The sequence below is a fragment of the Eptatretus burgeri genome, chromosome 18 (genome assembly GCF_056783735.1).
Source record: "Eptatretus burgeri isolate ZD-2024b chromosome 18, Ebu_testis_v1, whole genome shotgun sequence".
Classification (NCBI taxonomy): domain Eukaryota; kingdom Metazoa; phylum Chordata; class Myxini; order Myxiniformes; family Myxinidae; genus Eptatretus; species Eptatretus burgeri.
The window spans coordinates 8,581,611-8,592,215 of record NC_140978.1 but is presented as its reverse complement, the minus strand read 5'-3'; the positions used below and the strand labels follow the sequence as shown (position 1 = coordinate 8,592,215).

General features: G+C 43.0%; 1 pseudogene; it reads left to right on the top strand.

The window, feature by feature from the left end:
- Positions 1-7,744: 7,744 nt before the first annotated feature.
- Positions 7,745-9,577, top strand: LOC147008547 (uncharacterized; annotated as a pseudogene).
- The last annotated feature ends 1,028 nt before the right edge of the window (positions 9,578-10,605 follow it).

Sequence of the window (10,605 nt, the reverse complement as noted above, 5' to 3'; positions counted from 1 at the left end):
TCTCAGACAGAGCGGGGGGGGGGCAAGGCCGGAGAGGAGATGGTAGAAGACAGAAAGACCATCGACCTGCCTGCAGTGAGAGAGTGAGAGACCCAAACACTCAGCCTCATCGTGGAAGATACCAATGATCCTAAGTGCCACGGTTTCCACAGCGTGAAGCCAAGAAAGGTGAGAGGCAAGAGCACCAGCCCAGAGGGGAGAGCAGTACTCCATCAGGCTGCAGACAATAGCTTTGTATGTGGGCAGGAGCTCAGGTGTCCCAAGGAAGGACTTTGCACGACGGAGGATGCCCAGTCAGCGATTGGCTTTGAAGGCCATCTTGGAAATGTGGCTTTCCCAGGAAAGATCATTGCAGATGGTGAGACCCAGAAGCTTGAATGAAAGGACTTCTTCAAGAGGAATGTTGAGGAGATAGATGGGGGGGGGGGGTGAGTGGGGAAGAGGTTCCAGACGGTGCTTTTGTAGAGACAGAGTGAGTGTGAGATTTGTCAGGGTTGAAAGACATGTTGCAAGTGTTTGACGAACTTGTGATTTTATCCAGATCTGCAGAGAGTGAGGAGGCTGCTGCTTGCTGATCTGAGGGATGACAGATGAGATTGCAGAGGGTGGAGTCATCATCAAAGAGATAAAGAGGATTTTCCAGAGAGTCGGAGAGATCATTGATGAAATTCTAGTTGAAAACATGAGACCTCGTTCAGGATCAAAACCCGAAGAAAGCACACCAGAATCAAGAGCGCACCATCCACTTGGCAATCCTATAGTCTATACTATTCCCAAAACCATAATATAGAATAGCAAGTTGCTCAAAAAACGTAAAAGTTATTTTATGCAAATGCATATGACCTTTTAATTAGCTGCTACATTACAGTACATGAATAATAGTCTCAGCAGAATATGATCCCAGTTTGATGACTAAATGTAGTTGTTTATGGAACTTTATCTGTAATATTTATCAGTGACATTTCCTTTTAAATCATGGTCTCTGTGTGAAATAATTGACACGAAAGGTTTTCTCAATACTGTGTAGGGACTGTAGGCCACTACTATGACAGCCACTATACATTACTACTCCCATTTATACTACTTGAATGTCCCCAATTATTCCTATATAATGTAGAGTCGTCAAGGGAAGATTTTGGCACGTCTTTCATGAACCAATTGGCCAGGCCTGACGTTCAACTAAATGTTGCAGGAATTTGTAATTTGTTCAATGCTCCAGCGATAACTCGTCTCCTCTTCAGGAAAGATGTGGGATTTTTAAGGTCCACCAACTAATGCTGGCAGATGGGATGCCCAGTTTAATGTCCATCTAAGGAACTGGCACACGTTTTTGATACATGGCCGTTAAATTTTCTGGTAAGTCACAACACAAGGAATAAAAAAGCACCATCAGTTTGAGAAAGGGAGGAGAAGGAGATGAGGACGCCGAGGAGAGAAAGGCATAGGCACGTTGTCTTGAGCTGCCTGTTTTAAGCAGTGCATATCATTTCAAAACTGACATCCCAAGTGAAGGAGGAATCGGGGGTCTTCTGTATGCAAATCTGGGAAGGTAAACTGCTGGTGCTTTTTTGGTGCTGGTGCTCTCATGTCTCTGTTCCACACTTTTTTCCTTCCCTCCCCCCCACTCCCCACATTCTTGTCTCCTGCTCCCCTCGTTGTACGTTCTGTGTGTTAACTCTAATCCGAGCCTCGACAGTGTATACAAAAAGAAACAACAGCAAAAAACCTCTTCTCTGTCCAACACGGACATACTTCAATCCGCTATGCCCTCATTGGCGCCATTTTGAGCACTGGTTGACTTGTGCATACCCTCGGATCTTATTAGTCCCTTAAACCTCTCCTCTCATTCAAGTAACACGTCATCCTTATAGCTTGTAGTTCCTGCTTCTTCATCATCTGTGACATAGACCTGTAGACTTTGGTTCTTCTCCATGCTTTGGTGATAGCAATTCACCTTCTGAAGACTTGTAAAACGTGACTGTACAGTCGGCTTCATCCTGTGCACACCCTTTGGACTTGAACTAGACCCTTTAGACCGTGCTCACCACCGACCTTTTACCCATTCATAACCTGCTTGGGTTTACTGCACGAACAGTTTGTTTGAGATAAGTTGCCACATCAAGAGTCATGAGTTAACTTGGGGGTGGATGCAGAAAAAAAATTTTAGTTTGGGGGGGGGGGTGGGGTTCACTTCTGGTGAAGCGTTCTCATATTGTGAAATATTCCACCAGGCCTGATTCAAGTCAATGTAATTGTCGAGGAAAAAACGGTTAACCGATTCCAGAGCTCGCAGTGGTTAACCTATCCAAAAACAGGTTAACCTATTCAGATCATCGACCATAAATTTACATTCTTCACAGGAAACTTTGGGAGTATCGAGCTACTTGACGAAAAGGCCTCAGACCTGTCACGAGCCGATTCTAAAGAAAAGCTGAAAATTTTGAAATCTTTGCGATGGATCTTGACAACCACAATGTAAATACACAAAATGTTTCCAAAACAAATCCATGAAAATATCGAAAGGACAGACACAAAATGGGGCGAAATGACCCCGAACACTAAACCTAAAATTGCCATTGCAGATCATCAGATCATCAATTATAATTATGGACGATGTCGCCACTGAAACTTTGAATTACCTGGTGAAATAGTTCAGGATTGTAGTGCGCTTTGCTGTAGGGCACGATCCCGAAGATGTTTCCTTTCTCTTCGGAGCCATAACTAATCACTGAGTCTCAGGGATGAATACAGAACCAGCGGAGAAACGTATCACTGCTCGGATTGATTGCCAAGTGAAAGCAAAAGACGTGCGATTGCCAATTGTCCGGTGATATCTCGCACGATGATCATGTGACATAATTGTAAGGGTGGAGGCGAGGAGGTGGGGTTCACATGCACCCGGTGAACCCCCCCTCACTAGATCCGCCATTGTAACTTGTTGCTGCAATGTTGTCTGTGACGTTTGTACTTATTTAATTTGGGGATTTTTAAAAAAGTCATTAAGTGTTACTTTTAATTCGTATTATTGTGCTTAAGGTAGACAGTGGGGATTAATAAATATTTCTTATAAAAGTTACCCTTCTGTCTCCTGTCGTATGTCGGTTTCACCCATAAAATGCCACTAAGGGCACAGTCATGTCTACATTTATGTTCTGCCGTGAAGCCCTCCGAGTTAGCGGTGAACTCGCTGCAGTGCCCTGAGGTCGACAAGTAACACCCTGTCTAAGGATCACCAATTTAGCCGTCCATGTCGGGTCTGGAATCGAACCGTGGCAAGACAGCTCCAAGTTAAATGCACCACCTCTTCAATTCATCTTGTCGAACTATTATGTAAACTACTGGAGTTCATTTATATATTTTTATGTGTGGACTGGCAGGTTGGCCAAGAGGTATGCACACTTGTCTCTGAGCCATCTCATCTCGGTTCGAATGTGACAGGTTTTAGACTGTCATCCTGGTGTTTCACAGGCAAGCGAGCCATCAATGTGTGTGCCATCCCTCGGATGGATGTTATGCTGGGCGTCCCATCTGCCGGCATTAGTTGGTGAACGTTAAAGATCCCACGGGCCCCTTCTTTAAGAGTATGAGAGCTAGCTAGCTATCACCGGCACCCTGAACAAATTCCAAATTCCTGCACACTCAGTCGAGTATCATGCGTCAGAGTGGAGACCCATCAGGATTGTAACCCAAGCCAAGAATCTGCTTCGACAGATCCGAAGCTCTGATATGGACTATCGAGCATGCTACATCATGTCAGATGATGATCTGATGATGAATATTGTGCAGAGAAAGATGGGCACAGTTAATAGCATTATGGAACCTTTGCAAATATATGAGAAACGTAATGTTAATGCTATGAATAAAAAGTTGATGATATAAAATATACATCAAACGTTCATTTGGACATTGATAAGTATACCTGTATAGGTACAGGCAAGTGTATTTTGATAGAGGAATTCTAATCAATGAGCAGAACGACATCCAAATCTCCCACAAACGTGGGACACAGCTATTCTTAAACACATTTTCATATATTGTAAAAGCGCAGATAAAATAAATATAAAGAGTCCATAAACATTTCGATCAAGAGCCATGATTGGGGAAGAGAAAAACTTTCTGCTAATCGAGAAGACTTAAAGTTGTTACCCGAGGGAGTTGTCATGACATGGCAGATCGATCCGCAATATGATTTGTAAAAGTTTCAAGCAAGCGGTCCGTTTCCAATTTGTGCGTAAAAATCCAGCCGTCACAAACCCACCATCACGTGCATAAATCGATCGATTCTCAACAATGGAACTTTATTAGCCCGGTTATAACTTACCCGTGTCATGATGTCATGTCAAGCCACAGCTCAGGCGTGAACATAAGGAGGGCAGCTGCATCATGCATGCAAACCCTGAACTGAAAACACCATGCCAGAATTGGAAGGCCCTTTCCCTCGATGGTTTTCTCCATCATTTCCTCTCATTTTTTGGGGTTTTTTTTTTTTGGTGGTCATGTCGAAAGATCAATTCGGAACCACCGAGTACGTTGCCAAAGATTCATGCGATGCTCGAGATGTGTCTGCGATGCAAACTTTTTAAGCGCTGTGGGTTCGCATTCTGTTCAAGAAATGGCAACCCTTTAAAAAAAAAAAGAAAAGAAAAACCACAGCGGCTGCTCCTTTCAGCTGCTCGGCGTAACTACAGAAGGGGGCTGAGAGGAAGACTTTGAGGAGACCCTTCGGCAGAAGAAAATCCACGCTTTGTCGAGAAAGCGCGACACAGTGGATCACGGAGTCTCGAGGTGGTGACGTGACAGCGCTAATCACTTGCGACAGGCCAGCGACCTGTCGATGCTCCCCACTTGACATGGCCAAAGAAAGCACCCCTTTGGCCGTTTTCAGCGTGAGTGTCTGCCTCTCTGCGCTGCCTTTGGACCTGTCACAGTCGATAACATCTTCACAGCCACAGACTTGCGCTTTACTAATACCCAAGAGCCAGGCCCAAGAGCTGTAGGTTCAAATGATACCCACGTGCAGATTTTGTCCTTTTCATCCGGGCGTAGCGACGCAACTGCGAACAATCCATGCATAAGTGGCGAGCCAATAAGTAGTCCTAAACCCTCTTGAATACTTCCAACGCATCTCTTATTAATATGTCTGTCAGGCAGCTGGATGCCCGATGGGGTTTGAATTACCGAGGAAGTAATGCCAGTCAACGCTGAAGCTTGGTGATCACTTTTGAGGTTTTGCAACTTTGGTTACGTCATAATGGGCAAATCATGGCTCACACAATTAATTATTTACAGTGTAGGCTATGTGTTATCACATTGCAGCAGAAGAGAGATTGTAAATGTGCAGATATAATTGAGGGTTTTTGGGGGGGGGTTGAGGTGGGAGTGCGCACATCATGATTTGAAACCAGCAATTCAAGCAAGCAAGGACAGCTGGAAGATCAAAAGGGACAAACAAGCAAGCAGCTTGTTAGAAAGTGCAGTTCGGCTTCTGTAGCATAACAAAATGTCTGTAAAGTATTTATTCTTCGTGGAAAGGTGGTCGGTGTTTCCATGATGCCACAGACACGATTTCTGACTGGTAAAAAAAGGAAAACAGTGTGTTAGTCCTGCTGATGTCTAAATGTGGTTTCCACAAACGGTCAAATGACTGCATGTTGTAAGAGGTATACTGGAGTGCGTTGGGACATCCCCCTCTAGTAGCTATTCTTGGCAAATTATACGAAGGGGCCAACACGTTGGCACTCAAAATGACATTGATGAGGATTGGCTAATGCAACATTCAAACATATATGCTGATGACATAACACAGTCACCAAATTGTGCTTTGGGTTTTGGTTCTTCTTCTTCCTTCATACGCAGCACAAAGCTGTGGGGGTAGCATCATTAACTGAGGGAGCTGCTGTGCCGCTGATGCAATGGCCTCTGTACGTTTAGGCAGGAATTTGGAGATTTTTCAGGGTTCCAGCGATACCTCACCGACTCTTCACGAAGGACACTACTGGACCTTTACGTCCAACCCCTAATGCTGGCAGACGGGGCTCCCAGTTTTAAGTACATTTCAGGGACGACACACACACACTGATGCCTCGCTCTCCCTGCGAGACACCAGGATGACAGTTTGTAGCTGGGCTGAGATTCAAACCCAGGCTAGACGGCTCAGAGGCGAGTGTGCATACCTCGAGGAGTACAGGCCGTCCTGCCAGACTGCAATGAGGTTGACCATCTCCTCAAGCAACTGTTCTGGGTCTTCCCCAGCATCAAATAATGAAGGATATTGAGAAAAGGTGTGGGGGTGTTTGGGGTGGGGATGGCCTTTTTGGATTAACTATGGAAAAATCCTCACCACCTATGATAATTATTGATTAGGTGAGAGCTAATTGGTCCTTTCTTTCCATTACGGGTGAGAGATTTGTTTGGAGCCACGGTGGTGCGTGTTTCTGTGTCCACTCTCACTGATCATTTGCTCAAAAGTGATGAAACTGGTCCAGTGGGTCATGCATCGCATGATAATTGTTCTTTTAAAAAACGACACCACAATCCTCATATGGATTAGCATCACGACATCTTTTGACATTTTACTCTGGTTGTGGAATTGTGATGGAACAACGTCGAAATATGTCATGAGGCTAATCCATAAGAGGATTGCGGTGTCGTATTGTGGCATTGTAACGTGGTGTCAGTCTTCATTGTTATTCTTCTTCTTCATTCTGCTTCTTCATCCATCGCAATCCCACAACAAGAGTAAAATGTCAAAAGATGTGATTGTAATCCACAAGAGGATTGTGGTGTGGTATTGGGAAATCGTAATGTGGTGTCATTCATACCTTGTTTGTTTTTTAATTTCATCCCTCTATATGCCTGGTGTTGGCTTAATGGCTGGAGTGGTGGGCTTGGGATCCTAGGATCCTGAGTTCAAATCCTACTTAGCTGTTGAATTAATATCAGGTGGGGTTGACTCTGCCTGTCATCCTTTTGAGGTCGGCAAAATGAGTGTCAGCTTGCTGGTATCCTGTGTCAGAGTGGCGACCCGTCCAGTATTGTACCCAATAGCCAAGGAGACTGCTTTGGCAGCACCAACGCTCTGCACAGAGTATGGTCCAATTGGATGGATGGATGGATGAATTCCTACTATGTTTTTACATTTTTTTTTTTCTTGTTTCCACAATTTTTTTTAAGCAATAAAATGCTTATTGTTCTATATATTTTGTTATTTTGGTATGAATTAAATCCATTATGTTATTCTATTTGGCTTAGGGTACATTCTAACCCCCCCTCCCCCGAATCCTTGCTTTTGGTTCAGTTCATTATGTGGATTACCACATCTGCGAAACGATGTGATTATCATTTTTAAAAAAGTTTAATGTTGTTATTCTGGTATGGATTAAATCGATCTATATTATTAAATTGTTTTAATATTTGTTTCAGTTGATTTGGGTGAAGGTTTGGATACGTATCGTTTTTGGAATGGCTCTGTCCACTGTCCTTTTTCCCCTCTCCCACAATCCTGGCCTGGTTTGGTTGAGTCCACATTTACATTCGATTTCTTTTCCTTGTATAAAAGGATGAATGTTGGATATATATATTTTTTAATTTTGGGTTGTGTGCACTTACCCAGAGACAAAGTAACTTCCTCGAGTTGGAATCACCATCACGGCTTCAGCAGTTATTGAAGTAGGTTCGGCTACAGTTTTACATTGTTTCAAGAGAGGAAGCAGAAGAAGTACAAATTGGTGATTAAAAGTACAACATGCCCACGACCCTGGCCATTGATGTAGCTAGAAAACGGCTAATGAATGATGATTGTTAAAAACAGACCACTGACACATTGAGTGCAAAGGACATGTGTGACCTCCTCAATGCATGTCTTTCTTCGACTTATTTCTTATAATATAAACAGGTATTCGGCACTGCCATAGGTTCTCCGGTTTATTCTGTGTTTGCAAACATGGTGATGGAAGAACTTGAGACATGCCATCCCATCCCTCCCAATACAGCCACGTGTCTGGTATCGGTATGTAAGTGACACTTTTGTCATCTGCCCCTGCATGGCTGTTAATACAATCTAGGATGGCATTAGTGGAACGTTTTCTTCCATCAAATTTACCGGTGAGGAAGAACAGGGTGGGTCGCTTCCTTTTCTTGATGCCATGGTGACGAGGAACCCCAATGAAAGTTTAAACAGCACAGTATATAGAAAAGCCACCCAGACCGATTGTTACCTTGACATTGAGTCTTGACACCTAACATACCATAAAAGAGCTGTGGAAAACACACTGATTACTAGAGGGGGAGCACTCGGTAGAGTGCAAAACCTCTGCCGCCAATACTGCTGGGTCACTCAAGTGAACCTGATATCCTATTCATTCAATTTGATGTCAACAGTGCTCACAGAGTTATAGTTTGCAACTTTCCCTTTTACTTTTAACTTTTACATACTCAATTCATTCGTCATAACTAGATTCCTTGAGACAGAAATTGATTTTACGTGGGTATATCCACCTGAAGTTCCAAAATCAGCCGCAATTATAATTTTGGCATGTTGTTTTTGTTGGAAATCACTTATAACATGTAGAAATGCAAAAAAAAAATCGACATTTTGTTGGGAAAAAAGTTTCAAAATTGTTTTTTTTTCTCTAACAATTGTTTTTTGGGGGGGGGGTGGGGGTTGGAAATCACTTACAACATGTAGAAATGCAAAAACAAAAATTCAAATATTTTTTTCAAAATGGCCGCTATGGTGGCCGTATTGGACTTTGGACCAAGTCCAAAATCTAATGGCATGATCCTTGGACCATACCTAATCCCCCCACCAAGTTTCGTCGAAATCCGTCGAGGAGTTTTTCCATAATACTGTTCACAAACAAACAGAACAAACAAACAAGCAGTCATAGACTGGTACTTACGAAATCGTCAACTTGACCTCTGACCTTGTCTAATAAAAGCTGTCTCTTGAGAAGGTAGCGACACAAACCAGAATTTTTTACGATGATTCTGTACCAAACCATCAAAAATCGAATGTTTTGGATGTTTGACCTCACTGTGACCTTGACTTTTGACCGATTTTGACCACAATCTAATCAGCGCTAGCCACCACCCTCCACGTGGTGTAATTTGACATTGGAAGCTTCTTCCGTTCTCGAGTTATTTTTTGGATGTTTGACCTCACTGTGACCTTGACCTTTGACCGATTTTGACCAAAATCTAATCAGCACGAGCCATCAGCCTCCTGAATCACGTGGTGTAATTTGACATTGGTAGCTTCTTCCGTTCTCGAGTTATCTTGCCTACAAACAAACAAACAAACAAACAAACAAACAGAAACGGAAGGCATCAATATACTTAGGAAATCTTTAGATTTCGTAAGTAACAAACAAACAGAAATGGAAGGCATCAATATACTTACGAAATCTTTAGATTTCGTAAGTAACAAACAGACAGGGGTGAAAACAGTAGATGGCGGAGGTTAAAAATGGAAAGAAAACCATCCACTTTCGAGGAAAGGAGAGAGGAGATTCAACATCGAATGTGGATCTTTAAAGCCAATGGATATCCAGACCACATCTGCCCAACAACAAAATAGTACAAGCAGCTCCAATAAGTTAGGAAATGCCACAGGAAACTCCTAAAGATCTTCACCAAAATCTAAATTTGTCCTTATCCCACACCCAACCTGTCCACTAAGTTTCGTACAAATCCGTCCATAACCTTTTGAGATATCTTGCTCAAAGACAGACATAAACAGGGGTGCAAACATAACCTCCGTCCACCCTTGGTGGTGGAGTTAATATCAAATACAGAGTACAGCAGTACAATTAATAGTTTTCATTGATTTTTCCAAAGCCTTTGATACATTTAATCACAATATTCTTCTCTCCAAACTTGATTTTTATGGTGTTGGAGGTTGTGCTCTTCGATGGTTCAAAGGCTATCTCACCAATAGGAAGCAATTTACAGTCATTAAAAGCTCTAATTCTTCATGGAGAGCTATCAGCAGACTTTCACACTGAGGAACACCACTGAACAGAGCCTGGAATATCAGAAGCCAATCACTATTAACTTCATAGACTTCAAGGAAGCCTTTGATAGCATACACCGACAGTCATTATGGAACCTTACAAGACAGTATGGAATCCCACAGAGATATATCAGTATCTTTAAAGCTCTGTACCAAAACTCCAACTGCTGCATCAAGACCAGCTCTGGGATTACAGACTCTTTTGATATTGTTACAGGAGTACACCAATGGTGTATACTCTCCCCTTTCCTATTCCTTTTGGTTATTGCCTTTGCAATGAGGAAAGCCATGACAGGTGCCAATTTCGGCATCTCATGGCAGCAACATCACTTGACAGGCGTTGACTTTGCAGATGACATTGCACTGTTGGTTGAAGATTTTAGTGGGCTGCAAGATATGACCTCTAGCTTGGAGAAATGCAGTGCCAAAGTAGGCCTGTGTATCCATCGCTTGACAGACCTCAACTTTGCAGATGACGATGCACTCTTGGCTGAAGATTTTACTGGGCTGCAAGATATGACTCCTAGCTTGGAGAAATGCAGTGCCAATTCGGTCTGTGTATCAGCTGCGCAAAGGACAAGCACATGATCACA